Raw genomic sequence first — 25,829 nt, 5'->3', positions numbered from 1 at the left:
CTGCCATACCAATCTCTCGACCTCATCCAGGTGCATCGCCCTCTCTCTCTTTCTGCATTTACTTCTTCCTCTTTCTACCTCGGTAACCCTCTGGCTACCTCTTCCTCTTTCTACCTCTATGCATCTTTTTCTGACTCCCTCACCTTTCTCGCTATATCTGATGTCTCTCTCTACCTCACTTACCTCATCTCTACCACACTTCTTCTACTTTAGCTCCCTCCTTATACCATTCTTTTTGGCTCTCTGTTTTCACCCTGTCTCCCGTCATCCTAGATGTCACTTACTCAGCAGAGTGGAAGTCAATCTCTTGACAGAGAAGTGTGCACATAGCAAGAGGAGATGATGAGTAAGGCCAGGGAAGGGAAGATAATTAAGAAGAAAAGACCAGATTTCACAGATTTAACTATCGAAAACATCAGAGCAGTGTTCAGTTGCTGCAGTGCGATATCTGTTGTGAAAAGAGGCTTATTTGTGATAGTGAATATCCAAAAAGTAAAGGTACCCATTTGAGCGATGGATACATATGTTTTAATATAACGCACTAGTCCACTAAATATACACCAAATGACCCTTACCCTGTCTTTCTAACCATGGGAGATACCGGGTGGCTAAACACTAGACTAATGTTGTTGCAAGGCAAGAAAAAAATTAAACCAAACTAGAAGTTGATTTATCAATGCTTATTCAAGCTTTGTTTTGGTACTATTTCGTATCGGGTGCTGGGCAGTTTGAGCTTCCAGCTGTTTTTGCATGCCACTTATTTCCTAAAGTTTGAAAGTTTGATAAATAATTCAGTATTGTTTGCCATCACTTGGGGTTAAACTATCTGAAAATATGTTATAAATTTAAAGTTGTTCCTAAGAGTGAAGCCCCAAAATACACCTTGCCCAGGGCCCAAAAACTCCTTGAGGTGGAATAAGGTGAAACGTCTGATTGCTCTTTGGTTGTTGTCACGCATAATGGCTACTTGCTGGGAAAAGCTTTAGCCCCCAGATTTTCATATGTAACACCAACCACTGTATAAGTATGCCACTAGACAAATTCCAAATTGTGTTGGAGCATCATATGAGGTATATGGGGGCCTGGAGTGCAATTGCTATTTTGCAATGGGAATATCAGGTGTGACATTGTTTTGTCATGCATTCCTATCATATGCCATTCACACTTGTGTTACATACAAAGAAACATACATACATGGTCTTAGATAGTTACCAGGTTCACAAGCCCTTCTAACTTCTGGCTGCCATACAGTCCGTCAAGGCTATTCAGATTTATAATCAACCAGATCATCTCCTTCCAGATCTCCAGCACATTCAAGTGCATTCAATCAATCAATCAAAGAATTTATAGAGCGTGCTACTCACCCTTAAGGGTCTCAAGGCGCTGGGGGGGGGGGGAGGGGGTAAGGAGGAGGTGTGCATGGGCAACGTCTGAGGAAAGGATCTCTCAGCAGCGTTTTCTAATGAGGTCTCGACTCCCCTTCGGGTCATTGAACCATTGTTTACAGTCCTCAACTTTTTAGGTGTTGAGGATACTGCATACATGTGATCAGTGACTGTTTGTTACAGTACGGCACATGCCTAACCTCTGCTCTTCTGCCTCAAGAGTCCCATCATGTGTGGTTTCTCTTTGACTAGTACCTGAAGTATCTGTCCAGAAAGTTTGAGCTTTCTCTGTCTGTCGGACACCGTTATTTTAATTTCAGATGGAGCGGTTGGCCGGGTGGCTGATGTGGAAAGAGGACGGCACTGGATTATGATCCTTCTTGAATTGTGAACCCAGACCTCACAAAATGACTTCCAAAATTGTTATGTGGTGCTCTGAAACAGGAAAGGTAGGTCTTCTGGCGGCAGCAGATGGCTCTCCAAGAAATATTCATCTTTCAGGCCACATTTGATTACATTTTCTGTTTTTTTCATGTTTTTATACACATGAATATTAGGCTTGGTAACTGCAATACTGCAACCCTGGAAAATTCTTGTAGTTCGCAGTATCATGTATGGGTTTATAGGCCAGAACCTGTACATTCTGGTGTACAAATATCGCTAAATGTGTAATAAGGGTCATTATGGTAGCACAGAAGGCTTGATTTAACCTAGGGCAAAATCACACAACCAAATTTGTTGAAAACTAATAGGCCAAAAGAAGACACCAACCTTCTTTGTGAAGTAGGAGACGCCAAAGGTTTAAGATAGCATTACAGCTGGAGCTGTGTGTAGCTGTGGTGTTGACTAACACGTTTGTGTACTTTGCTTCCAAAGTTCTCAAGCTTTTGAGAGCTTCCAGATGTGAAGCTCATAAAATGCTAAATAAGATGTGAGATTGTTGTTAAAGATACTTTCAGATTCAAGCACACCTACATTAAGGAAACATTTATTTGCAACTTGTACCATGGAAGGTGTAGCTCAAGTGACACGTGGAAAGGATAAAATATAGATGCACAAGTTGAGGCACCAGTGCAATTCAGGCACTGTCCACACCCATCACTGTTTATTAGAGGCAGCACATCTCAGGAGAGGTGGGGCAAAGGCGTAGAAATCAATAGTGCAGGAGGTGTACTTACACCAGGATCAAGCGGTGTGAAGGGCCCACGGCACCAGAACTATAGCTGTTTTTTGCCCCAAACTAGAGGATGGATGATCATCCTTCGTGCTTGCATGATAGCCAATGGTCCTTGACATGCCATTCGGCAGGCTCACACCTACAAAGGGCAGCAGTACCCCACAGGGATTATCCGATCCCTCTGTAGTGGACTCAGGCATGAATGCACAGCTGTTTCTCCAATGACTATGAGACAGGATTGGGATCCAGAGTTGGGGTAGGGCTTGTCAGCAGCAGGTAGGAGTGGGAAAAGGGCAACAAAAGATGGTTCAGGCAGCAGGTTGCTTGGGTAATCCTGCTTCATACATTGATGTACTTGTCTCTAGTTTACCTGCATCGCCCTGCTGCCCCTTCCCCAGTGCATCCAAGATGACCTTGGTAATGTTGACATGGGGGTTGGGGCTTTTGTGTTACATATAGGTCAAGCTCCTTTCCTTCACCAAAGTTGTCTTTAAAGTTGTTGTTGTTTGTAATGATGCTTCTATTCTAGAGTAACCTGCACATCTCAGTCTAGGTACAGGTGTCACTGGTCAGCTGGGCAGTTGCAGGAATGGTATCATGTAGCATGTTTTAATCCTATGACCACGCATGAGGCCAGCCAACTGACCCTGATAGTACATTTCTTTGTCCTAGGTACAAGAGGGAGCTGATCCAGTCCTTCAGGGCTCCTCCCAGGTCACAGACAGCAGGTCCAGTCCTCTTCTGATATGCTACAGGTCCAGAAGATGTTCTAAAGTGGATGCCTGGAGATACCACACTGGCAGTAGCTAGTGGAAAAGAGTGACTCCTGGCCCCTCCTGAACCAATTAGGTAAACATTCCCAGGCCCTGATCTGCCTACGTTTGCAGTAGTTCCATTTCATGTTTACCTTATTGCAAACAGGCCCAAAATGCAATGTGTCAGGGCAAATTCAAGATGGTGAAAGTCTTCAGCCACCCTCAAATTGGGCTCTGAGGGCTTAGGGTGTTTGTGGCGAGTTACTACGGTAATCCTAGTGTCCTATTTTATCTAACTCTAAAATCTGGTTTGAGGCAGGCATTGTATCCACATGAAACCAAGAGACAGAAGCCTGGTAGGACAAAAGCATGGTCCTCAATCAACCAGACAATGCGTACACAAGAATTATCTTGGCATCCTGTTCTCTCTCTTACTTTTGAATTGTGCACCAAGTGTTACAGGTGGCTCAACAGACTTGTCAAGAACAATTGGGCAGTGTAAAGTCAAAGGGATGCTCACAGCCCCATACCCTGCATATTCTGTGAAGTTCAACGGAATCATCTCAGCCTACTCAGATCAGCCTGTTGTGTGCTTGAGGGATGCATTTCACACCTTTTTCACACCTATTTGAGGCTCAGTATTGGCTTAGAGCTAGCAGAGACATATGCTAATTAACCAGCTGACATTTCAAGCAGGTAAAAGGCAGCATTCTAAAGGATACGTTTCCTCAACATTTACTAGAAATCCAGCTTCAGTATTGAATTGGATTTTTAATAACTATTAAAAACGGTGGCTTAATTGTCTTGCTAGCCCCATTCCCAAAATACAGTATTAGTACTTTAATCTGTAATCTGGTTTTTACAAAGGCCAGCTAGGCCTGCCACAGTGAAAATATATTTTGTGGTCTTGTCACTGTAGGTAAAAGGTAATATTCATTTTCTGCATGTTTTACTTTTAAATACCATGCAACCACCTTTTGGCCTATGGTAATCACAAATGGATGGATAAGCCCTGTCAAAGGGCTTTATTTGATTGGTCACAGTGCGTGATTTGCACTGTTGCAGTCATGCTACAGTGGGAGCCCTGAAGCCATGTTTGCACTGCTGCTATAGTGGATGGCACAGTAGGTGTTACAGTCCACTAGAGGCATTTAACTGTCAAGCCCTGGGCACATTTTGTATCATATACTACAGATTTATAGGCAGGTTAAACCTACCAATAAAGAGTATGCCATTTCAAACATGTTAAAAGAGGGGAACACAGCACTTTATTACTGGTTTGCAGAGATGTATTGCAGAGTTCTAAAGCCAGCAAACAAATAGGGTCTAGTAAAAGATGAAAAGTCTGAGCTGACCACACAAAAGGAAGTGCTCTTCTCTGCCAGGGACTGCTACCGAGCCCTGACTGTCACTTGCATTGAGCTGCATCCACACTCCCTGCGCCATTCATTTAAGATTGAGATTCCAATCCATTCTAAAATGGCTGCTTCTGTGTGTACACATGCACAGGTGGCCATCTTTGAATGTTTTTGTAAAACATTATTGCAAAAAACATTCAAAGATATCCATGTGAGCCAGTGCACAGAGCTGCACATAAGGGCACACCTTTTTTGTTCAAATGTGTTCATTTGGCAAAAATCTGTCAATTAGCAATTCAAAACAACACAACACCTTTTAAGACACATAAAAATGAGAGGCAGATATCACAGTAAATGGGTAATCCCATAATCTACAGTAGGAAAATCTAGAGGGCTCCTTAAAATCATTGCCATATAATTCAAATATGCAATTCCTCCATTATCAACATGCTTATTAATGCTGAGGCTCAACAGAGCCAGTGGAGATACAAGTACAGATTGGTGGTATCAAAAGATAAACCCCACTAATTAAAAGTGTTTTTTTTGTCTCACTACCCCTCCCCAATAAGGCAATTTACAGGTCCTCACTTGTTGTGGGATGAATAGCTGCCTCACTGCCTGGAATGCCCTAGTTGGATCAACCAATATATCAACTTCAGGCACCCTGGATCTCGTGCAGGCTCTCCAGGAAAACTCTTGTGAAGTCAACAGGCTAAACTGAGAAAACACACTCTGAGGTTCCCCTCTGTAGATATAAAAAGATTATATATTAAATGCAAGTCTTATGAATAACAATTTTCATGAATCAGTCCATATCACACCAAATAGGTTGTAAAATCATCCGATGAGTCCAAAATTTATTCGAGATGTATCTTCACATCAAATAGTCAGTGATCCAAAGACAAATGCAATTCCAGCCAACACGTGTTTCGTCTTGGGAAATATTATGTCCCCTACGACTTCTTCAGGGCTTGATTGTCCATAACAATTCCGTATCAAGCGGTAATACAAATTACCTAAATGAATATGTGCTCCAAACGTATCCAGATATTTTGGATCAAATCATCACCAAATAGGTCTTCAGAAAAACCAGCATCACCGTGTACGGACGCTAAGCATATCACACCTATTTGGTGTGATATGGACTGATTCATGAAAATTGTTATTCATAAGACTTGCATTTAATATATAATCTTTTTATATCTACAAGAGGGGAACCTCAGTGTGTGTTTTCTTAGTTTTTGAGGTTGTTCTATACCTCTAAGGGAGGGGTGTTTCTCTTGTGGGGTTACCCCGTTATAATACATAGGTTGGATTGGCTTCCTGAGCGCCATATTTCCTCATTTCACACCCCATTCTATTAAACAGGCTAAACTGATGTTTGGCAACCTCTTGTCAGGACTTTAGATTTGATGGATAAGAGCTCTTTTTTACTGAGCTTAGTAGAGAGATTCAAATTCGGAAAGAATAGTAGGCAATTCTCGCCTAGCATCACCTTTTTTCTTTGCATGGCTGCAAGCAGAATTTTGTCCCTCCAATCGACAGAGTTTACTACTACCATCACTGTTTGTACCTGATGTTACTCCATGGATTGTTGATCTAGAGGACAGTCTGCAGGCTCGCACAACCCCGACAGGTTCATAGTAATGCTGTCTGACCAGTTGTCCAGTACAGTGACCTACTGAACTGCATCAGGAGGTCACATCTGGGTCACATCACATGTGTACTGGACATCTGTGGGGATCCTAGCACTCTAATTTAAGAACTCCTCCTCAAGTTGCCCAACATTTCATACCCGACCTCCAATGTTTTTAGTGCATCAACTGCACTTTTTTAAATGCCGCCAACTCCAGTACGCTGTTCACCATTTGGGTCAGTTGGCCCTCCAAACTCCATACCGAGGACCCTACCTCCGCCTGAGCTGTTTCCATTTGTCACACTCTGATGGTTAGCTTTTTTACCTTCAGCTCCATCCTGCACTGTTTTAAGTCTAGCATCAATCAGATTTTACTATAATAATATGTATAATATAGTTAGTTATATGGTCTGATATGTCACCAACATTTTTCTTCTGCCCGCAACAGCATACACCATGGGTCACTGGAGTCTGGGGCCCACCAGGGAGCCCCAGACTCCATTCAGAGCTCATACAGGATGAAGCCATCTTGGAGCCTGGTTAGCCCTGTCCCATTTTGTATGGTTTTAAAATTACGTTCTTTGAAAACATTTAACATTTTTTGTCAAAGTCTATAGATGGGCAGCCAGCATTAGACCTATTGCCTTTGTCAATGCCTGTTGCCTAAAGCCAGCCAGCTGTGGGAAAACAAAGCTTGTTTGACCAACCTAAATAGCTGCTGCATAACGCTAAAACAATTCCCCCTTGCCTCAGCCCACAAGACGGAGATGCCACCTGTTGATGGTTTCTGCATCACACCTCATAGGACTATCTCTGATCCTACATAAGCCAGCGAAAGCACATTTAATTCCACCTACGGCCTCAGATCATTAGTGGAATTTCAAAAGGATCAAAATAAACAATTGAGTTTATGGTAGCCAGGAGAGTGAACCAGATAAAAGTTAATCGTTTCTAGATATACACAGTTGGAGAAGTATGGACCAGAAAAGAAAGGCTGAGTCCTCCATTCTGCCAGAACGTGGACATGTGCTGTGTAGCTGTAAGCATTCTGAACTCTCACACATGCCCCATCCAGGTTCAAACATTGCCAGATGCTATACATTTTCCATTCTGTTTGTACATGCCCAATCCTAGATACGCCCATCTGAGTGTGGAAAGTGCTTGCTCTCAAGCTATACGAGCCCAAGAAAAAGCAGTATTAACTCCTTTAAATGTCATTCCCAGATGTTGCTCCTGTCAATTTTAAGGAATGCCATATCAAAACATGGTCACTGTGTGCCTATAGACAAGTCCATCTTGGGGTGAACACTCAAACATTCCACATGCAGGTAGGGGCACGTCCAGTTCTAAGACATGTGTCATTCATGTGTGGACATTTCCATCTCTCAGACATGCCCCAACCAAGCATGTGCATACCCAACTCTCAGACATCTGCTATCCTTCCAAATTGGGATACGGTCAGTTGTAGACACACCCAACACAAGTAATAGCATTTCCAGCTCTCAAGACATGCCTGGTTCCAACGTGATGTATAGTACACAGAAATACATTCATATATCCTTATAACACTTTGATTCTTGACAATCCTTGCACATCCATAATAAGGCACTTAAAACCACCTTAACAAAAAACCAATCAGCTGCGAGAAATTTCACATCATACAAAGTGCTCACGGAAAGGTACGTAACACAAGCAGGCTTGCCACATACCTCATTAAGAGACTGCTGCCTTCAAAACTGGTCTGTTTACGGTAAGGAGTGGAGCTGTTCTGATTCTACTTGTATTTAAACACGAGCAAACCAGGAAGCCGGGAGATGTTAATTTCTGTTTTCTTGAACTAATACATACTTATGTTAGGCTTTATGTCTTTTAGCCCTGCCTGTGTCTGTTTATATTTGTGGTCGAGTTGAGACTGTTATACCAGGGTATACAGGGTATTGCTGGTGAGTTTTTGATGAATTTTCCATAATTGATAATGAGGTGCTACCATTTTTGGCTTCACTACTTTGGGCTATGTGGTGGCACTCATATGGTTAGCCTTATACGGTTTTTCTAAGCCTTATGCATGCTTTGGTTTTTAGGCTGGGTCCTGATTACAACCTTTTGTTCTCTGTTCTTCAGATACTGACTGTTCTGGTCAAGTCACACATATTATCAATGTAATGTTTGTGGCACTTAGGGCCTGATTATGACCTTGGCGGATGGAATACTCCGTCATAAACGTGGCAGATATCCTGCCTGCCCTTTTACAAATTCCGTAACATATAATGGAACTTGTAATATGGCGGACTGGATATCCGTCACGTTTGTGACAGAGTATCCCTTCCGCCAAGGTCATAATCAGGCCATTAATCCTAGTTTGCAGAGTGATACGGTTTTCAACAAAGGTCCTAATGAATGCCATACAGCTCTTTTTAGGATTATTAGGAATGGCAGAAACATGTTGACCCCATTATCACGGCAAGGGTGAAGTCGATCCCTTGGATTTCGTTTTTTCCTTTTCTAATCACACCTATCAGGGACAGCGATTAAGATTTGAATATTGTCCACTGAAAGGCATTTTTTACTCACTTTTGTTCACTTTTCTCACTACACTCTGCTAACCAACACCTACACCGCAGTGGCGTAACAAAACTTGAAGGGGCCCCCTGCAAAGTATATGGAGCCCCCCTACAGACTCAGTCAGCAGGTCTCTGGCCAGGGTACTGTGCTGGGTAGGCCCCTGGAGCTCAGGGGCTCCCTCCTGCACCACAGGGGCTGCAGGGCCTTATGTTACACCACTGCTATACTGACCTGTTTGCCGGTGGTGTGAGGAGGACTCCGATGATGAAGCATGCCACCTGTGGGTGAGGATTTTCATACAATAAAACAGAGATTTTCTTTTTTGTTTGTTTTCTGTATATTGTTTCAGAAGCCTGTAGAGGAGTAGGGTGCCCCTACTAATATTCCTTCTCATAGACCACATGTATTTTTCCTAGGTCAAGCATAAGCGTACAGCCTCTTGTATACTTTTAGGATACTTACTTCTGTTGGCTTAAAGGCATTTAATTTGTTCATTTCAGTGTAATTTAAAAATCCTTGCTTGTTAGTGGGCAGTCATGGATCTTTGTCCCTCCTTTTTGTCTTTGGGAGCAGTGACTGACTACCGTATGTCGTGTTTATCTGTTATTTGAGGGACTTTTTTCTTGGTTTCCTGCTCCTATGGGTCAATGTTCTTACAATGCTGAGCTTGGAGCCACTGTACACACCCTCTACTGCTTCGTCCATATCGCTTAAATTGCACACACCCATACCATATTCTTGCTTGTCCTGCCACCCAATCACCCTCCTCCCGCTGTAGCTTGTTAACTTCTGGGCCACCGTGACCGCTTGCCCCATAACCCCCATTGTTTTCCTTTGTCTCACCATTGTGCTCTCATGGCGGTATGTTGTTTCTACTTTGTTTTCGGGCATCTTGCTGTTTCTTTGCCATGTCTGCGGGGCCTTTTTTTTTGCAGCTTTATTGTGCACAAACTCTACACAAAGGTATTAGAGCTCATTTTTAGGTTGAATGTAGGCAGTGTGCAGTGCTGTCTGCAAGACATGTATCATTCAATCTATGGCCTTTTAACCACTCCCACTCTTGCCATTCATTCTTTGCTGTGCTTGTCTTAAATGCTTCTTTTTTGTTGGTGCATTTTTCTAAATGTCCGTTCCTTTGTGTGCTTAGTTCCCTCCCTGGCAATTTCACTAAAATAACTATTTTGTTGGCCATCACACTACGTCACCCTTCCTCCTGTTTCAGTGTGTGATGACCCTGCTCTCCTCCTCCTGTCTTGTTATTATTGTAAGCTGGCATTGTGGTGGCACAGACCTCTGTGAAACTCTGTGAAATGCTTGAACTTTTAAATCAGTTTTCTGGCGGCAGGTTTACTTACACTTGTATAGGAATCCTTCTCGTTCATTGATCATGGATTGGTGCATTGATCAGCTGCTTAAACTGCTGCATTTCTGCCTGGGTCATATCTTGTTCGCATTCCCACCCCCTCCAAATATACTGATTGAGAGGCTGTTAGATGCTAGCCTAGGCCTCCTCAATACAGTGTGCAGGTGCTGTCACAACTTCAGACCAAGCTGCCAAAACCACAACCTGCTGCCTTTTCTCGGAGCAGAAAATACATTGTCTGGCCACATCTGAGCTTTGTCAGTGTTTGTCCTTGAAATAACCCGTCTGAATGTGTTGTACAAGGCCATGTACATCTGAGACCCATACACATTGAGGCTTGGGGTGAAGGAAGTCGTTAAATGCTCGAGAAATCTGAGCCCCCTACTTCAACTGTTTCCTAAGTAGTACAAGGTGACTCATTCACAGGTTGCCTAGTTGTGGCAACAAGAATTCCAAAGCAGTGGCATACTGTTAAATCATTGTGCTTAGTGGCCAGTTTCACACTTGTGCAGCTGATAAATGGAAGTGTGTGGTTTTTGGTAAGTCTTTTACTGTGGTGTGCACATTGTCATCTTCAACACCAAGAGCTCTAACTTTCACAAATGCGAGCCAAATTGTATTGCAAATGCTTGTTTTCTTTGGCAGTTTTATATAGAGCAAACTCAATACAAAGGTATTACAGCACTTTACGTGAGCACCGGTTACATTACACAACAACACATTCATTTTTGGTAGCAGGTAGAGATTAAGGCCGTCATTTTGACCCTGGCGGTCCTTTGACCGCAAGGGTAAATGTGGTGGTCCCACCACCAACAGGCTGGTGGTGCAGACCGCCACATTATGAGTGTGGTGGGTTGGCCTCTCTACTCATATCGTTAGGGCAGTGTGAGCCACCGTGCCGGAGATGATCATCTCCTACCCGGCAGTCCACAGAAGACTGCCAGCGTTATTAGGAGCCCGCTTTCTGACATGGTTTCCGCAGCAAACCATGGTGGAAAGGCTACCGGTGACATATCTTCACTGTCACCAGTTGATGGCTACCCCACCCCTCCCCAGCAAGCACTAGAACCCCCCTCCCCACCTTCAGCCAGAGTGCCCACCACCCCCCTTCAGTCATAGCGCCCCCACCCCGCATACATGCACCCACACCCACACACACCACGCCTACACCCATTCACCTACACTTACATATACGCATTCACAACATTCATGCACGCATGCAAGCACACATACTCACACCCATCCAAACATGTATACTCACATGCACACATACTTACATGTAGACACGCATTCACTTCAACATTCAGACACTCATACAACCACGCATTCACACGTTTATGCACACATGCAGACACAACACCCCCCACCCTCCCACTCCCCTCCCCTGCCGGATGATCACCTTACCTGTTCCTGGGGAAAGAAGGTCATCCTACACCACATCCTCTCCCCTTGTGTCTGGTGGGTTTTGGGGCGGTCTGGGAATAATTCATTTATTTTATACAGCACTTGGTAATACAGGTTCTGCCATTTCATAGCACTGCAGAGCAGGTGCCATTCTTAACAAAATCGCTATAATTCATTTGCATCGGCCTTGCAGAGATGAAGAGATGAAAAAGCTATGTCAGGATTGTAATCTGTGACATTCTCGTTCTGTCAAGACCTGTGCAGTGGGTGCATTAACCAACTGACTTGAGTAGATCTTAACACTAGGCAATAGCACGTGCTCTTGATAATCTCTGGAGGGTCACCAACCAAGCACATAGCTTAGTTCTAGGCAAGAAGATGGTGAAAGGTGTTGTCTCCAAAATAGTGGAAAAGGAGTCATGACTCCAGACCCAAGTACTTTACGGCCTCAAGCTTGATAGCAAAAAACATCTAGCCTTTGAATGTAAATTGGGCCTCATCAAATAGAGGTCAGTTAGTAAAGGCAGCCATTTTCCTAACCCTATAGCGCAAAGAAGATAACACAAGGGTGCCACAGTAAGAGGATCAACGTATCATAGGGCACAAAAGTGGATCAAACTCCATCACTTCCTCCGCTCAGAATTCATTGGTGTCATGGCTTTGATGACAGTCCCCTTCTAGCTACTGCGACCTTGCAGATGCCACTTCCAGAAGCGCTGTTAAAACACTGCTTAAATTGCACTGCTTCCTGTTTGAAGAGGCACCACCTTGCATACCCCCACAGTCGCTGTCACAGGCGCAGAGCACTTCCCCATCACCCTCTGGACTCCTGTGTATAATGATCCACGCATCGTCTGTCACAGTCCAGTAATGTTTAACCTGCTCTCCTCTCTTCCAATCCCAGGCTTCATGTAACCACCCCACTAAGTTACCAGGCACCATAAACACTATGCATTATTTCTGATTGCCGTGGTTACCAAGTACATGGAAAATCAGTGTTAAGAAAATATCTTTCTGAACCTATCAAGTGGACATTTTCTCACTCCTGCCTCTACTGGTGTTCACTTCAGTGTTTCACCACGACTCCCTGTATCTATAGGAATGTATGTGTGTTTGTTTATATGGGTTCACACCTCATGGACTACAAAGTCAATCCTGGACAGTAAAAGTAAAGACTTCATGGGCAGGAGATGTTTTGAACAGGAGAAATGTTGTTTCACAAACTGTAGCTATCAGGACCAGCCACTGCTGTGCTTATGTAAGCCAAATGTGTTGCTGCGACTGAAGTCTTTTTTGTATAAGACAGCAAACAGGCAAGATCCATACCAGACTTACAGGGTAACCATTGTGTAAATAATGTTCATATAAATTATTTGTACATAATTTATCTTATGTGGGTATCAAAAATATCTAGCATGGTTCTGGACCTACCTTGGCTTCCCAAAAAAGCATACATTTGAATCCTTTTCATAGCCCCAAAAATGCCAATGAACCAGCCCTGTAGGAGCCTCACTGGGCACCACTGGTCTAAGCGAAAAAACACTCTATCGTCCAAACCCAGGCTTCCCGCTTTACCCTGAGTGTTCCAGGTGGCAAGGCCAAGACTTCAAATTTTGAGTAGTCACCCCAACTGAGTTAATTCTGACTTCAAAATCATCAGCCAGTGCACAAATGTATGCACCAAAAAGGCACAGTCAAGGCCCAGGAGATTCAACTACACATATCTGTTCTACAGAGTGCAGTCCTGAGCTGAGGGCTGTCATAAGACTATTAATCCAAGGTGATGCTTTAAATGAATACAAAGTAGCAGCCCTTCTGTATTTCCATGTAAAACATTGTCCTAAGGTCACAGATGTCGCACCTCTGGAACATATCCTGTCGGATCATCTACCACTGAAGCTCTGTTTCACCAATCTGCACACATTTGAAAACTACTGTCCAGTTAAGCTGCCTCTTCTGTTATTCTCTTTGTATACAGTCAATGTTTTTAAAAGTTAGGCTGGTATTGCCATTGTAGAGGAATCATTCCTTGAAAGGTTTATCACACAGAAATATATGACTGCCCCCTTTTCTTTGCTCCTAACTCTTTTGACCCACTGATTCTCTGGATTAAATGCCACAAGTGTGCCACTTTGTGGCTTGTTTGCGGCAATAAATGTTTAGGTAAACACACTAGAAAGGGTTACATCTCTAGGGTATCACAGCTAGTATCTAGTAATGAGGCTAAAACACTTCCAAGAGGGCGGCCTTGTGTCCTCTCTCCTGCTTCAACATGCCTAGGAGGCGCTGCTGTGGCACCTGGCGTTCATCCCTAACACCCCAAACCAAAACACATAGGTAAAAGACATTGTCATTTACAACACCAATAGCTCTAACTTTCTCAAATGCGAGACCTATTGCATTGGAAATGCTTGTTGTATATTGTGTTATTCTTGGGAGTTACACAGTTAGTGTCTCTAAATACTCCCATTTGAGTCCTCTTTGTGTGAGGTTACTGCCAACTCCTAGGTAACCAACTGAGGTGATTGGACTGCAGGCTCTTTCGCGTGTCGTTTCAGGTGTGGGTCCCTCCCTCTCATTAGTTGACCATAAATAACGCGAGCCTCTCTCTGCATGTCCCAGAATCCTCGAGCAATTTGCGGTGGTGGTTCCAAAATAAACAGGCCGCACTCTGCTGCCTTTAACACGAGGAGGGGAACATTAAGTAAAGGGATGGCAAGGGGTTGATTTACTTGCCCCCTCCTCTTCCCTTTCCATATTCGATGGCCTCCCTGGTCTCTGGGGGTAGGTGGCTGGCAGCTGAGCTTCTGTGCACCAACAGACGCGCTGAAACCCGAATAAAGGGTTGAGAAAGGGGGTGCCAACCGAGATTTAAGACCCAATCTGCAGAGGGTGTGCGCGAGAGACGCCTGTCCTCCCAGGAGTCAGCAGAACAGACCTCACCAACATGCAGGACATCAAAATGAGACCAGACCCCTGTGAGAAAGGACCCTGTCGACTTGCGCCAGAGCTTTATTGACGTCGTGTTTTTAATACCACTGACCACTGCAAGTGTGTTGAGCAAACGTGGGCCGTCGCGGGAAGTGACGACTCTATCACACAGACTAGCACGAGGCCTTGTCGACTGCGCTGGGCCAATGTGAGGACCGATTGCATTTGTCCGATCTCCCCCGCAACGGGTGTGTGAGAGCGCTGAGGGCACGGTTGCACAGCTGTAATTGCGATCACTTCTACATTACTGTTGGCCATTTATTATTTTACAGATTAGCTGCGTCACTGCGTGGTTGTTGGTGGCAGATGCTATCAAGGAGTCCGGGAACAGTGCTGAGTAGTAAATCTCCGCATTCGACACCCTGCTGTCTCCTCGTGTCTGTTCCTGGCAGACACCACGTCTGGCTGAGTGAAAAAAGACGCCTTTAGTTGAGAGCAAAATAGACTCACATAACACACTTCGGATATAGTCTAAAATGCACTTAACAGCATATTAACATATAATGCTTAATCCTTCCCCAACCCTCTAAGCAAGTTCTCACCCCTACAGCTTCCCACTCATCTCCTTAATCCTATATCTTTAAAATAACATTTAAACAATCTTATATCTCCTTATTCCACTGAACTCTTGCATTTTCCCTGTCTCAATTTCAATTCGTGGTTCTTTCTGCCCGCCCCAAGGCCAGCATTCATCCTCCAGAATTTATTTTTATAATTCTCCTCTGCTAGTCCCTTCTTTCATTTTCCAGTCCCCCCCCCCCCCCCCACCCCAATTTTTTGTTCTCTGAGCCATCTTTCTGCCACCAGAAAAAACCCACACTCCCCTGAGGTGCTCTTTCTGCCCCTCTCCTTTTTTAACTCCGTTCACATCCCAATTCTTACTATAACACTGGGCACTCTAACACGAAGTTCTCATGGTTTATCACCCCTAACTCCGATTTTTTTACATTACCCCCTTAATTACTCCGTTTATCTTTTTTTCTTAACCTGTTGCTACCCGCGGGGTTCCTCATCCCCTCCACACTCTCCTGGGCAGCAGCTATGCCCCAAACACTTTTGTTCGTGCCCACCTCTCCTTTACTTCTGACCTCTTCATAATTTATATTAATTCGAATTCGGTAGCCTGTACCAAGTCATTACCAACTGCCCGGTCTCACATAACTCTGTATTCTGTTGCTCTTCCGTCTCCCCAAACTCTTCATTCTCTCCTTTCTAAACCACAAGCTGTAACCCCTGTCAGTCACCTGACCCTGAAGGAATGTGTCCCATATTTGCACTCCTTCAAACCTTGTCGATACAAACTTCTCCTCAGGACACCAAGCACCTGCCTGTCCGATATCACCCTTTCGTTCTTATGCACAACCAACGTCCTAAATTTAACCTCCTCAGATGTACGAAACTCATCACCAGTTTTACTGGGCAAATCTCTCAATTGTCTGAGTCGCCCAGCAATATGCCCCTCTCCACTGCTCTCTGATCTGCCTTGCTCCTCCTCACCTTCACACACAGTCGGCCCACTCCCACTCTCACATCCTCACATGATAAACCATCACAGCTCTTTGTCCCCCCTACTTCAGAAACCTTAAACACCCCCAATAACGTGACTGAAAATGTATCGGTTAACAACTTGGATTCACAAAAGGACAGGCATGCAGATTTTGCTCAGGAAACAGCCCACCTCTGTATGTTAGCCATTATTGGCTCCCATCCATGACTCCCTTTTCCTCTTTTACTGGCCCATCCTTCCAAAATCTCCCTTCCCAGCTCACACGCACAAGGCTAATACCCACAGAAACACTTCCCATAGGTGATCCCAGCCAGCTTCCCGGCAGTGATCACTGGTGCCAGCCTGTTGTTCACTTGACACATCAAAACATTCATTACACCCTCTTTTTGCTTCTCTAAAAACCCCCTTTCACGCCATGCTCTAGACTCTGCAAATTCCTCCCAGGTCTAGCAGCATCCTACAGGGTCCCTACTCGAATCCAAGTGTAACAGCCTCAGGGGTGAATTACAATATTCCCTACTTCGAAACAAAGCTCTTATGTCACCAAGAAAACAAAGCAAGTCATCACGAATCTCCCCAGAAGAGCTATCTTGTCTCTTCCATCCACAAATCTATCTATTCATCCTTCCATCCACCTGCTGATATCCACCATTTCATCTTTACATTCTGTCATCCATTCATTCTTTCATCCATTATTCAGTCATTCACCATTCTGTCCTTTTGCCCATCCACACCCAAATCTATCTATCTATCTATCTATCTATCTATCTATCTATCTATCTATCTATCTATCTATCTATCTGCTCACCAATCGCTCCCTCCGCCCTTTAACTTATCCATCTCTCTATGAACCCTGTCACTCAGCCCTCCTTCCATTCATTCAGGCATTCATACATTTTTCCTTTCACTCATTCATCCACCATTTCACTCCATCCTTTCACTCCAGCCATCCTCCCTTTCACTCATCCATCCATCCATCCACCCTTTCATGAAGCCATCCATCCTTTAACTCATCCATCAATTTACCCTTTCATTCATCCTTTCACTCACTCACTCATCCAGCCACACTCTCACCCTTTCATATATCCATCCATCCTCTATTTCACTCATCCATCCATTCTTTCACTCATACATCCTGTCACCCATCCATCCATCCACCCTCTCGCTCTATCAATCCATCCTTTCGCTCGATCCATCCATCCTTTCACTCCATCATTTCTGTCCATCCACCCTTTCACTCAGCCATCCGAACTTTCACTCAGTCTTCAATCCACCCTTTCATCCATCCAACTACCCATTTCATTCATACATCCATTCTTTCACTTATCCATTGATCCACCTTTTCATCGGTCCACCCTCACTTTTACTCATCCATCTAATCTTTCACTCACCAATCATTGCATCCATCCTTTAACTCATTCATCCATCCGTCAATCCACCCTTCCACACACCTATCCATCCACCATTTCATTCACTCACCCATCTATCCATCCTTTCTGTCACTCACCCACCTTTTCACATTATTTTTGAACCTTTGTCAAGTTGCACACAGAAGAGGCCCATCAAGAACAATATCCCCTCTGAAGCTGCTAAAGTGAGATGTTCATGATGCTCCGGGTGAGATGTTGGGCACATGAAGGCAGCAGAAAAACTTCACTTCAGAGAAAGAAAAGTTGCACTTTGTGACTTTACAGTGGCATCAGACCACTCCTTCTAAGGAAGGCATACAAATGGCACAACACAGAAAAACATGAAACAAAGTTGAAAGTAAAAATAATCTTCATGTTGTATGTTGGAAATATATGCCCTTTACACAGGGTCACCCTGGCTTTGTTTTCCTTTTTGCTGAACCCTACATTTGCTAACTAAGGCACACTGTGCACCTTATTCCTGCCAACCAGTTGTAAAGTGTGTGTGCCCCTCCTTTTAACATATAAGATCAGTATACTCCTACTTGGCACTTTTAATTTACTTATAAGCCCGTAGTATATGGTACCAAGTGGACTCAGGAGATGTAAATTGAATGCTACCAATGGGCTCCAGCACTTCTTGTGCGACCCATTGTAGTAGCATTGTAAAACCTGCCTCAAGACCTAACATTGTAGCCAGGCTGCGCAGTTTTGAAACTGCAAATTCATTCTGTGAAAATAACAGTTTTTTACAGAACAAAAGCATCCTTACAAATATTAAGTCACCCCTACGTAAGTCATATTGCCCTTAAGGCGGAATTCAAAAAGAAGGACATGTGATAATATAATGTTAAATATGTTTTTTACAGTGAAAAGGCCCTAAAATTATATTTTCAGTGTAGCAAGGTTGGATGTTCCGTAGGAAAGAATAGGGATACAATGTTAAGTTTACTAAATGTTATCTCCAATTTGGAAACTGCTACAATGTTTTTTTTGACTTTTTTAAATATGTATTACAATCCCAGTGCACTTGTGAAGTCAGATTTGTAATAACTATTTTGGAAAGAGGACATTTAGAAAGTACCTGGAAGCTAAATCTGCATTTTGCTCTTTGACTTCTTCCATCCAGTAATTAGCATTTGTATAGGTGTGAATGAGTTGTGAACTTCTCACAGGAGTAAACAATAGCCAGACCTGAATGGGCAGAGATGACACATCTGAACCTGACAGAATACACAGATGGTGGGATTGAGGGGCCAGAAGGGTGGTCTTTTTTGGCATTAAAGTGATAAATCCTGCTTGAATTTCACATGCTGTTTGACAGATTTTCTGTGTTTTTTCATATGACTCTTGGGGTACACTTCAAAGAGGCCTTTCCTGTCACAGATGTTAGCTGACACTTGGGTAGGGCCCTTCTTTTGTCCCCACAGACAGACAGGTCCCAATCGCACTAGGCCTCTCTTTGACATTACAGAGTCAAAGCCTGTTTGACAGGTCTGCAGGATTTACATATACATTTTAGGGTGCACTTCAAAGGAGGGAAACAGGATGCCAAAAATATTTGTGTGTATTCACTGTCTGGTGGCTGGAAAGTCAGCTTTTGCTCTACCTAAGTTCTGTCTCTGAGGATGTTGTAGGCACAGGGCCTGCTTCAAACTGGATTTTAGCATTAGATGTTGTCACATTCTGCACGCTTTTTACTGCTGTTATCTGCTGGTCTCGGGGCACCACCTGGTTTCTTGCTTGTTCTGGATTGGCCAAGGTAAGGGCGACCCTTTCCAGTAACCATGGTGCTGCTGACAGTATAACGCCTAGCAGGCTGTAACCTCCAGAAGGAGTCCCGGAGAAAAAAAAACAATATTGGGAAAATCCTCTGATCACAGGAACCCCTGAAAAGAGGCAAAAGGGAAAAAGAAAAAAACACAAGGAAAATCAGGAACAAGAAAACTGTGAGCAAAACAGGAGGGGTCCAAATCACAGGACACGGGAGCGAGGGGCACCACCAGGACGGAAGTGTTTGCAACGCAAGGAACAGAAGACCTTCTGTGCTTATATACTGACAAACAGGAAGTGACATGCAGGAAGAGCTAAGACACCATCTTGGATTGGGAAAAGCCACATACAGGTGAATGGAAAAATAGCCATAATAGAAAAGGTGGTGAGCAATGCATGCAGGGAAGGAAACACAGACTCTTGGGAAGAAGAAGAAATGGCCAAGGAAGGAGAAAAAAGAAAAGGAAAAAGAAAATAAGAAAAAAGAAGTCCAAAAAACAGGTGAGTAAACTATGGGAGTCGTGGAAGAGCGCAGCATGACCCAGAGACCAAAAAAAGACCTCCAGACCACCCCGCTGCCCAAAAAGCTGGTTACGCCGCAAAAGGCAGCCCACAGCAGAATCGGCCACCTGAGACGCGGACCACTGATCTGACCGCGGCCCACGAGGTGGACGCAGCTGGTCTCCGCAGCATCACAGATGTGGGAAGACACTAGAACTACCATAGTATACTCCCCATACACCCCTAGCCCTCAGAGCCCAAGGTTAGTATGGCTGAAGACTTCAGCCATCTTGAAAATGCCCAAAGTGGGTAGGGTTAGCCCTGGGAACCTTTAGCCCATTGGTTAAGAGTCCCCAGGGGTCACTCCTACCCACTGGCTCATGCCAGACACCTACTTCAGAACACTTTCTGGACCTGAAGAAGACCAAAAGATGACTGAACCTGCAGTCTGAAACCTGAAAAGGAATAGCCCTTCTCTAGTACCCAGGGCAAAGAAGTGGGCTCCAAGCATCGTAAGGCTGACCTCTGTTCAAACTGTAGGGATACACAAGCTCTAAGAGGCCTTTCCTGCAACTGCCTAACTGATCAGTGGCAGCCGGACCAGGCCCAGACACGACCTGGCACCCTGTGTGTCTCTAAGTGCTCTCCTGAGGTCCTGGGTGGGTTTAGAAGTTTACTCCTGTGGTAGATTGGGGCTTAAAGGAATAATGTGAAAAGGTAAAATACTTTTGCAGAGGATTAAGATGGTTGGTATATCTGGCCTCAGCTCCATCGCAGTGTACATCAAATTGCCCCTAGATCTTGTTCCAATGCTATAATTGTCTATCAATTGTCTATATCTTGGTACTATTTCCACTTAAAACGTTAAAACTTCATATCACTGGTTCCCCTTTTTGGATTTTTGTGATTAGGTGTCATTTTGTTTATTAAATTCTACTCTATTTTTCGAATTCATTTTGGATTTTTTAATGCTTTGCATTTAGATTTATCACTACTTGAGTACTGCTTAAATACTTTATACATTGCCTCTAAGTCAAGCCTTTCTGCTCTGTGCCATAGCTACCAGGTGGGGTGAGCTCAGGATTATTATTACATATTGTGATTGTTACATATTGTGATTGTTACATGAGGCAGGTGCTTACAGCCCTCAACCAATACCTCAACTTGTTTAGTGCACAATTATACACCCTTCAGTCCTAGGTATTAGGGAAGAGTGTACATACACTGACCTGGTAAGTGGCTGTGACAGGCCTTAACATGTCCCAGTGAAATAGTATTGGATAGTAACAAATTCTAAAGGGCATTTCCTCCCTCTTGACATCGAGTCAAGCAAAAAAAAAAAAAAAAATGAAAACACAAAAGCTAATCACCTGAATACTGCCGCACATTCTGCAGTCATAACTTCAAAGCCCTCTCTTGAATTAAAACAGGACATCCTCAGTAAAGTGTCTGGTCTCAACTGTAGACACTTGAAGCAGGAAAGCATGTCAGCAAAGCTGGAAGGATGGGGGGTATGGCAGTTCAGAAGTCGCGGCTCGCTGCGTGTCAAAGGGAAGGGGCAGCACGCGCAGGGGTAGGTGGGAACAAAAACATTAAATAAATAAAAAATAAATAAAAAAAAAACGTACCTGCACGCCGCGCTGCCTCTCCACCTCCTCAGCAGGCACAGACTCCCAGCCTGTCCTGCGGCCAATCCTGACGCTGCTCAGAGCAGCATTAGGATTGGCTGGAGAGCCCAGCCAGGGCAATTCCAGGCAGAATGGGAGCCTGTGTCTGCTCTATCCACTACAGTCACAGTGGAAACATGGCTACAGGCCTACCCTGGGTAGCCTGACTGCTGCAGTATAAAGCATGCACTGTGACCTGTCAAAATAGCCCTCTTTCACACCAAAGGACCTCCCTTTTAAATATCATTAAGTCACTGTCATGTAGGCCTTGTGTTCCACAAGGCACGACAACGTATTTAAAGGTGGAACAGGTAGAAAATTAACATCACCATGTCCCTAAAGTGTCAAGGTCCTAACTTTGTGTTTTTACTGTGGCAGGACTAGCGGCCCTATGTAGAAAATCTGAGTGCAGATTAAAATACTAATACTGATAACTCTGGAAGGGACCAGCTAACCACTATTTTAATAGTTAATAAAACTCCAATTCAATTGTGAATTTGGATGTTTAATAAATATTAAGAAAATATAACTTTAGGAAGTTGTCCTTTACGTGCCTGAGCTTTCAGAAGACTAATAAGCATTAGCTTCTGCCAGCTCCGAGCCTGTGCTTAATCTTGAATGAGATGTCAATGAGATGTGAATTTCCTCCAAGGAGCTACACAATGAGGTGAGCGGAATGGGCAGGAATGACTCCTCTGACCCCGCAGAACTTTCAGGCTGGGGGTGTGGGCATCTTTTTTGACACCACAGTGTGAAATCTTTCCTGACAGGTCTGTTTGAGGTCATTCTAAGCCTTTGACACAATTGAAAGGAAGAGAACAGTGTACCAATACCGTTCTTGTGTATCCCCCACCTGCTGCAGGACTCTGCCTTTGTCCTACTAGATTTCTGTCACCTATTTTATTGTGGGTACAGGCCTTGCTTCAACCTGGATTTTAGTATTAGATATGGGCAGACGATAGTGAGTACCATAGTACACTCCCCTACACACCCACAAATCTCAGAGCCCAAGTTTAGTGTGGCAGAAGACTTTAACAATCGTGAAAATCTACTGACATATGGCATGTTGGGTCTTTTTGGAGCAAGGCAAACAGTAACTACTGAAAACCTAGATAGGGATCCCCTAGGAACTTTTACCCCACCCATTACCTAGTGGCAGGCATAAATGATGCACCCTATCAGACCACTTTCTAGACCCAAAAAAGAGCAAAAGAAAACTGGACCTGCTGTCTACGACTTGTGACTTGAGAGGAGCCCTGGAGGACAGGACCTGTTCCCTCTTGTACCCAGGACGAAGGCATGGACTCCAAGGATAAGTTGGCTGACCTCCTGGTTGGCTCCAGGGACACAACATGCTTCAAGATGCCTTTTTCCTAGATTGGCCAGTCCACGTCCAGTGGCAACAGAACTTAGATTACACTTTCCTGTTCTCCTATGCCTGATACTCCTAAGTTTCTGAAGGTGCTCTACCATGTGCCCTGGAGGCCTTAGTAATGCTGATTGGACACCAAGAAAAAGTAGAAACTTGAAAACATTTGCTCTAGAGTTCCAGAGCCAAGGGAATCTATGGCAAAAAGTACCTGACTGCCACCTTCAAGGCATAGGATTGAAGTTCAGATTTATCTCCCTGAAAGGCTATGGCACCTCTGAAAAAACAACAAAGTCACTTTCTGTGTTGGAATTAAAAAATGTATTCAACCTAAAATTGCAAACTCTCTAGAGCAGTGTTTCTCAAACTTTGGGTTATATCAGCTCATTTTTGATGGATCAAATTCCAACCAGTAAATAAGGGCCTTATTACGAGTCTGGTGTCTGAGAACCTCCATGTTGACGGTGGCAGTCATACTGCCAACAGGCTGCTGGAGAAGATCGCCAAATTATGACCACTGCGGTATTCACAACAGAATACAGCCAAACCACCACCGGCACAGCCACGGACGATGGTATCCACCTGCAGGCCTGCAGAGACCATGATTCCGCTGGACAGATTACGAGGTTGCACACCTCCAAGGTTTCTGCCGCGGTCCCACCACCACAGAAACACAGGCGGAAACCAACTGTATAAAAGGAGACACCCACCTTCAGGAAGCCATACTCATCTGGAGCTGCCATGGAACCTGAACAACATGTCTTACCGCTGCTCCTGCTCACCAAACAACTAAGGAATCAGAGACTACGACAGCTACTGTGAGTACACACACTTACCTTTCACTGTTGTAATATGTCAAAGTACCAACTCACACACCACAAACCAATTGTGAACGGGGGGCGAGGGCGATACACATACGTAACTACACACTGACACGAACACTCACAGATAGCCTCATACACACATGCACAAACACACGCAGCTATCACACACACACACACAGTCAATAACACACACCTACCCCCCAGAAACACAGCACCAGCACAGTCATACACAACAACACACAACACCACCAAACAATACCACAACACTACAACCACAACACCATCTAAGCATTGCCAAGAACCCACAACAGATACTACCTATTGACAAATCACACATACAACACATCTTACCACCAACAAGAAACAAACACACACTATCACACAACCATACAACATAGCATTCTACATACCCCAACAAACACACATCACAATGTATCTGACATACCATTCACCACACCCGTTCATGCACACAGTCCAAGCACACAAAGGCACACAACACTGCAACAAACACGTCAACACAAACACCACTCAATGCCATCACAACAACATGTCTCCAACATACACATGCCCATCACACAACACACACCCATCACTGGGGGACAAATGCACTGCACACAACCTCACATGCTGCCCAGACAAAACAGATAGCACAACATTCACTTACACACAAATACTCACACACAAACAATGTCAGTTAGGAACAGGTATGTCCTGACAAAAGAAATGCAGGATAAAAATGTAACTTCGAAGACCAACAACTGGCTGGCCCAGTTATATTATTAAGGAATAAATAATAAAAAAATGCCCATGGCCAGAAGTCAGAACAAAACTACAATGTGCAACATGCACACAATGCACATGTGTGTGCCCCCAACTTGACTCCTGGCCATGCAACCTCCACAGGTAGGGGCAAAAAGGGGGCAGGCAGGCACCTCAGGTATCAGAGGGGTACAAGGAGGGTTGGGCTTTGGTTTGGGAGGGGGACCTTTGTTTTTTTTTGGGGGGGGGGTTAGGCCTAGGCTTAGGGGAGTGTTGGGTACTCTATGGAAGGGTAGACTTCTTGGCGGGGGAGGGGAATGGGTACTTGCAGGGGGTGCAGGGGAGGACTTGGAGATGGAAGGGACGTGCCTAGGGCGGGAAACAGAGCATTTAGGGGCCTCACGGGGGAAGAGGAGTAGGGGAAAAGTCAAAGCATGAAAGGAACACTTTTTTAGATATAAATGGACGGTCATCAGAAGGGGGTTTCGGAGTGGAGGGTGAGGGAGTGGTTGTCTGACGTGTCGGTGTCAGTGCCGTGGGAGCGTGTGTGTGGGAGGTATGCTTGTGGGTGGTGGGTGACTGTTGGGTGGGTGAGTAACAGCGTTTATCTGTACGGGACTCAGGGGGGTGGAGGTGCTTGGGGATGCCATTGACTGTTGGGGTGATGACTGCAGGTATGGTGGATGTGCTGCATGTAGGCATGTCAGTGTTTGTGGTGTCTCCAGATGTGGTGACTGGGGTGGCTGCCTGAGAGTCTGTTGTTGTGCTGTCTGTGGGTAAGATAGGTGTAGTGGCTGGATCTGTAAATTATGCTGTGGTATCTGCAGGTGTGTCTGGTGTACTGTCTGTGATGCTGGCGGTGGTGGGGGTGTCAGGGCATGTTGTGACTATTGCTGTGTCTGCAGGTGTATGTTGTTTGTGTTCATGCCAGTGGTGTGTCTTGTGGTGCTTGTGTTTGCCTTGGATGTTGAGGCGGATGCATGCTTGTCTGTCTGTGTGCCTTTACTGGGTCAGGGAAGAGGGGTCTAGGATTAGGAAGAGGAAGGTGGAGGGGGGATGGAAGTCAAAGGGTGACTAGCTGCCGTCAGTGTGGAGGCCAGAGCCTGAAAGGACCTCTGTAGGCCAGCCAGTGCACCATGAATGCCCTCCAGGAATGCACTACTCTTTTGGACTTGAGTTGCAAGTCCCTCAATGGCATTCACGATGGTCGACTGACCCGCATAGATCGACCTCAGGAGGTCAATAGCCTCCTCATTGAGGGCAGCAGGGGTGACAGGGGCAGGGGCAGAGATGCCTGCAGCAAAGGAGACGCCCACCCTCTTGGGTGAGCGGGCACGGCCAATTGGGTGGAGAGATACAGGGAGGGCGGTGGCAGAAAGGGAAGTGGCA

At 44.7% G+C, this 25,829-nt stretch overlaps 1 long non-coding RNA gene across 1 annotated transcript in view; it reads left to right on the top strand.

Moving 5' to 3' along the window:
* LOC138283408 (uncharacterized) overlaps positions 1–25,829 on the top strand; it is a 145,497-nt gene that overhangs the window by 5,038 nt on the left and 114,630 nt on the right. The window lies entirely within an intron of this gene.

The sequence above is a fragment of the Pleurodeles waltl genome, chromosome 3_1 (assembly GCF_031143425.1).
Source record: "Pleurodeles waltl isolate 20211129_DDA chromosome 3_1, aPleWal1.hap1.20221129, whole genome shotgun sequence".
NCBI classification, from domain to species: domain Eukaryota; kingdom Metazoa; phylum Chordata; class Amphibia; order Caudata; family Salamandridae; genus Pleurodeles; species Pleurodeles waltl.
Note: the sequence above shows the minus strand (reverse complement) of the source record. Positions and strands in the feature narration are given on the sequence as shown.